Source organism: Cucurbita pepo, chromosome 16 (genome assembly GCF_057944985.1).
Source record: "Cucurbita pepo subsp. pepo isolate OVF chromosome 16, ASM5794498v1, whole genome shotgun sequence".
In the NCBI taxonomy this organism is placed as follows: domain Eukaryota; kingdom Viridiplantae; phylum Streptophyta; class Magnoliopsida; order Cucurbitales; family Cucurbitaceae; genus Cucurbita; species Cucurbita pepo.
Window position 1 is genome coordinate 3,128,722 of NC_141813.1, and position 6,276 is coordinate 3,134,997.

A 6,276-nucleotide genomic window follows, 5' to 3' on the forward strand; every position below is an offset into this window, starting at 1 on the left:
ATAAAATAAAAAAGATGCTTTGGCCGAGCGGTTAAAACGTGTTGCTGCTAAGTGCATGGAGTTTTCTTGTGAGATCCGATTCTCTCGTGAGATGAATTTTTTTTTTTTTTTTTTTTTTTTTTTTTTTTTTTTTTTTTTTTTTTTTTTGTAATAGCCAAAGACCACTACTAAAAGATATTATCAGCTTTGGCTCGTTACCTCACGATCTCATAAAGGTTTCCACACACTTATTATAAGAAATGCTTCGTTTCCCTCTCCAACTGATGTTGGATCTGTCACAACACAATTTTATAGGTTTCGAGAAATCGAACCGCGACGAAAGGATAAACTTTGCACAATTTAAAAGACATACCACACGTGTGTTAGAAACTCCATGTTATTTAGAAACAAAAAAAAGGCACATGATACAAAAGAATTCAAAATCAACCTAAAAAAAATACAACTAATTGATATCCTAGGTCGTATACAACTAACAGACACTCTGGGTCAACACCCCTCTTTGATAGTAGAGCTCCCGAGCACCTCCCCACCTTCACTGGTACCTGAAAAGGAAAGGGATAAAGGGGTAACTATAAAAATATACTTAGTAACCAACCTACTTGTAGGCTTTCATGCATCCTTCTTCTACTAGGTCTACACGACTTTCCTTTTGTCTATAGGAAGTTTTGACTTACCCTTACCAAGCTCTAAGCTATCATGTAGGGCTCAAAGTTCTAATTGATTCCTCATTAATCATCTACCTTTGTAGTCATTAGTGCCTTTTAGAGACTCGTTCCTAATAAAATAAGAGTTACTTTGGACGAGTGGTTAAGCCATGTGCCTGCTAAGTACATGGGTTTTCGTGCGAGAGTTTAATCTCTCAGATGAAGAAATGTTCCTCTTTTTGTACTAGCCAAAGACCATCGCTAAAAGATATTGTCCACTTTGGCCCATTACCTCACGATCTCATAGAGGTATCCACACCCTTATTATAAGGAAGTCTTGGTTCCCTCTCCAAATGATGTTGGATATGTCGTGACCCAATTTTAAAGGTTTCAAGAAATCGAACCGAGAAGATAAAATTTTTCACACCTTAAAGGACATACATCACTTGTGTAATAAATTTCAAGTTATTTACAAACGCAAAAAAAAGGGCATGGGATAAAAAAGAATTCAAAATCAACCCAAAAAATTATACAACTAATTAATGTCCGAGGTCGAATACAACTAACAGACACTCCGAGTCGACACACCTCTGTGATAATAGAGCTCCCGGGCATCTCCCCACCTTGACCCGTACCTAAAATGGAAAACGAGAAAGGGGTAAGTATAAAAATATACTTAGTAACCAACCTACGTGTAGGTTTTTATCGTTTCCTTCTTCTAATAGGTTTCCACGATTTTCTTTGATTTATATGATTCGGGCTTACACTTTAGTGCGCTGTAAGCTACCGTGTAGGTCTTAAAGTTCTAATTGATTTGTCACTAATAATCTACCTTTGTAGTCCCTAGTGCCTCTTCGAGACTAGTTGCTAAATCAAAAAGTCGCTTTGACCAAGAGGTTAAGGTGTGTGATTGTTATGTACATGGGGTTTCCCCACGAGCGTTTGAATCTCTCAGGCGATGAAAAGTTTATTTTATTTTTTTTGTAATAGCCAAACACAATCGCTAAAAGATATTGTCTACTTTTGCTCGTTACCTCACTATCTCGTAGAGGTTTACACACTTTTATAAGGAATGCTTCATTCCTTTCTCCAACTGATGAGGGATCTATCACAACCAAATTTTTGAGTTTTCAAGAAATCAAACCACGACGAAAGCATAAATTTTTGTGCAGTTTAAAGACATATAACACATAGGAATCTGTCACAATAAAATTTTTTAGGTTTCGAGAAATAAAACAGAGACGAATGGAAAAATTTTGCACACTTTAAAAGACATACAACACATACAACACCTGTGTTGCAAATTTCAAGTTATTTACAAACGGAAAAAAGGGCATGAGATACGAAAGAATTCAAAATCAACCAAAAGAAATTATACAACTAATTGATGTCCTAGGTCGAATACAACTAACATACACTCCGAGTCGACACCCCTCTGTGATAGTAGAGCTCCCGAGCATCTCCCCACCTTGACCAGTACCTGAACTAGAAAAGGAGAAAGGGCTAGGTATAAAAATGTACTTAGTAACCAACCTACTTGTAGTCCTTTATCACTTCCTTCTTCTGCTAGGTTTTCACGACTTTTCTTTTGTCTATAGGAAGTTCGGCCTTACCATTTACTGGGCTCTAAGCTACTGTGTAGGTCTCGAAGTTCTAATTGATTCCTCATTAATCATCTACTTTTGTTTTCCCTAATGCCTCTTCGAGATTCATTCCTAACACAAAGATGTCACTTTGGGCGAGTGGTTACGACATGTGCTTGCTAAGTACATGAGGTTTCCCCTCGAGAATTCGAATCTCTCATGTGACTAAAAGTTCAATTTTCTTGTACTAGCCAAAGACCACTGCTAAAAGATATTGTCCGCTTTCGCCCATTACCTCACGATCTCATAGAGGTATTCACACCCTATATAAGGAATGCTTCGTTCCCCTCTCAAACCGATGTTGGATCTGTCATGACCCAGAGGTTTCGAGCAATCGAACTGCGACAGAAAGATAAATTTTGCACGCTTTAAAAGACATACAACACCTATGTTACAAATTTCAAGTTATTTACAAATGGAAAAAAGGGCATGGGATACAAAAGAATTCAAAATCAACCAAAAAATTATACAACTAATTGATGTCCCACGTCGAATATAACTAACATATACTCCGGGTCGACACCCCTCTGTGATAGTAGAGCTCCTGAGCATCTCCCCACATTGACCAGTCTTTGAACTAGAAAAGGAGAACTTGTAGGCCCTCATCGCTTCCTTTTTCTAATAGGTTTCAATGACTTTCCTTTGGCCTATAGGAAGTTCGGGCTTACCCTTTATTGCACTCTAAGCTACCATGTACTCTGAGCTACCATGTAGGTCTTGAAGTTCTAATTGAATCCTCATTAATCATCTACCTTTGTTGTACCTAGTGATTCTTCGAGATTCATTCCTAAAACAAAAAAGTCACTTTGGTTAAGTGGTTAAGGCGTGTGTTTGTTAATTATATGGGGTTTTATTGCGAGAGTTCAACTCTTTTAGGTGACGAAAAGGTCTTTTTTTTTTACTAGCCAAAGGCCATCGCTAAAAGATATTGACCGCTTTTGCCCGTTACCTCATGATTCACACCCTTATTATAAAGAATGCTTGGTTTCCCTCTACCTCATACCTCATGATTCACACCCTTATTATAAGGAATGCTTGGTTTCCCTCTACTTCATACCTCATGATTCACACCCTTATTATAAGGAATGCTAGGTGTGGGCCGCTTGGTTTCCCTCTACTTCATACCTCATGATTCACACCCTTATTATAAGGAATGCTAGGTGTGGGCCTCGCATACAAAAGAATTTAAAATCAACAAAAAAAAATTATACAACTAATTGATGTCCAAAGTCGAATACAACTAACATACACTCCAGGTCGACACCCCTTTGTGATAGTAGTGCTCCCGAGAATTTTCTCACCTTAACCAGTATCTGAAATAGTAACCAACCTACTTGTAGGCCATCATTGCTTCCTTCTTCTACTAGGTTTCCATGACTTTCCTTTGGTCTATAGGAAGTTTAGGCTTATCCTTTATTGCGCTTTAAGCTACCGTGTAGGTCTCGAAGTTCTAATTGAACCCTCATTAATCATCTACCTTTGTTGTCCTTCGTGCCCCTTCGAGATTGGTTCATAAAACAAAAAAGTTGATTTGGATGAGTGGTTAAGGATTGTGCCATGCTAAGTACATGGAATTTCCTCGCAAGAGTTTGAATCTCCTAGGCAACGAAAAGTTCATTTTTTTTGTACTAGCCACTTTAAAAGACTTACTGTGTCGCAAATTTCAAGTTATTTACATACGGAAACTCCGGGTCGACACCCCTCGGTGATTGTAGAGCTTCCGAGCATCTCCCCAGACCAGTACCTGAACTAGAAAAAGAGAAAGGTGTAAGTATAAAAATATACTTAGTAACCAACCTACTTGTAGGCCCTCATTGCTTCCTCCTTCCACTAGGTTTCCACGACATTCCTTTGGTCTGTAGGAAGTTTGGGATTACCATTTACTGCGCTCTAAGCTACCGTGTGGGTCTCGAAGTTCTAATTGATTCCTCACTAATCATCTACCCTTGTTGTCCTTAGTACCTCTTCGAGATTCGTTCTTAAAAAAAAAGTTGCTTTGGCCGAGTGGTTAAGGCAAGTACATGGGGTTTCCCATGAGAGTTTGAATCTACCAGCTACTAAAAGTTCATTTTTTTGTACTAGTCAACCAATAAAAGATGTTGCCCACTTGGGCCCAGGTATTCACACCTTGTTACAAGGACTGCTTCGTTCACCTCTCAAACCGATGTTGGATCTGTCATGACCCAATTTTAGAGGTTTCGAGAAATCGAACTACGATGAAAAGATAAATTTTGCACACTTTAAAAGACATACAACACCTGTGTCAGAAATTTCAAGATATTTACAAACCGAAAAAAAGGGGCTTGGGATACGAAAGAATTCAAAATCAACCAAAAACATTATACAACTACCTTGTTATAAGGACTGCTTCGTTCACCTCTCAAACCGATGTTGGATCTGTCATGACCCCATTTTAGAGGTTTCGAGAAATCGAACTGCGATGAAAAGATAAATTTTGCACACTTTAAAAGACATACAACACCTGTGTCAAAAATTTCAAGATATTTGCAAGCAGAAAAAAGGGGCTTGGGATACGAAAGAATTCAAAATCAACCAAAAAAATTATACAAACTAATTGAACTAAAATAATTTCTTTCACTTCTGAAGCCCAAATAATTCGATTCGGAGTCAAGACACTGAGATTTAAGGTCATTTCCTCACTTTTCTCTCCATTTCTAAGTTCGTAGCCTTCGCAGTAGCTTCATCGATGTTACTTACCAAATAAAAGGCTTGTTCGGGAAGACCATCTAATTCTCCTAAAAAGATTAATTTAAACCCTCTAAGAATTCCCTCCAACTATTATTGAAAAATAACTAATAAAATTTCGTGGAGTTGAAGGGAAATATCCCAATACATATCTTATTTTTAAATAAGACATATTTGCAGCAAAAACTAAGACCATTCCAATGCTCCTTTTCACCATGCATAAACTAAACCGACAATTAGGATAAGCACGAAAATTAAAGCTTCTATAAAGACGGATACCCCTAATACATCAAAACTCATTGCCCATGGATAAAGAAAAACATTTTGTACACTTTAAAAGACATACAATACCTGTGTCAGAAATTCCAAGATATTTACAAACGGAAAAAAGGGCTTGGGATAGGAAAGAATTCAAAATAAACCAAAAAAATTATACAACTAATTGATGTCCCATGTCCAATACAACTAACATACACTCCGGGTCGATAACCCTATGTGATAGTAGAGCTTCCGTGCATCTCCCCACCTTGACCAGTACATGAACTAGAAAAGGAGAAAGGTGTAAGTATAAAAATATACTTAGTAACAACCCTACATGTAGGCCCTCATCGCTTGCTTCTTCGACTAGGTTTCCACGACTTTCATTTGATCTATAGGAAGTTCGGGCTTACCCTTTACTGCGCTCTAGGCTGCCTTGTAGGTCCTGAAGTTCTAATTGATTCCTCATTAATCATCTACCTTTGTTGTCCCTAGTGTCTTTCGAGATTCGGTCCAAGAAAACAAAAAAGCCGCTTTGGTCAAGTGGTTAAGGCGTGTCCCTACTAAGTACATGGAATTTTCAAGTGAGAGTTTGAATCTCTTAGGCGACAAAAAGTTCATTTTTTTGTACTAGCCAAAGGTCATCGCTAAAAGATATGGAAAAGATAAATTTTAACGCTTTAAAAGACATACAACACCTGTGTTAGAAATTTCAAGTTATATACAAACTGGAAACAAAATCAACCCAAAATATTATACACTTATTGATGTCCCACGTCGAATTCAATTAACATACACTCTGATTCGACATCCCTCTATGATAGTAGAGCTCTCGAGCATCTCCCCACCTTGACCAGTACCTAAACTAGAAAAGAAGAAAGGTGTAAGTATAAAAATATACTTAGTAACCATCCTACTTGTAGGCCGTCATCGCTTCCTTCTTCTACTAGGTTTCCACGACTTTCCTTTTGTTACCTTGGAAGTTCGGGCATAGTCTTTACTGCGCTCTAAGCTACTGTTTAGGT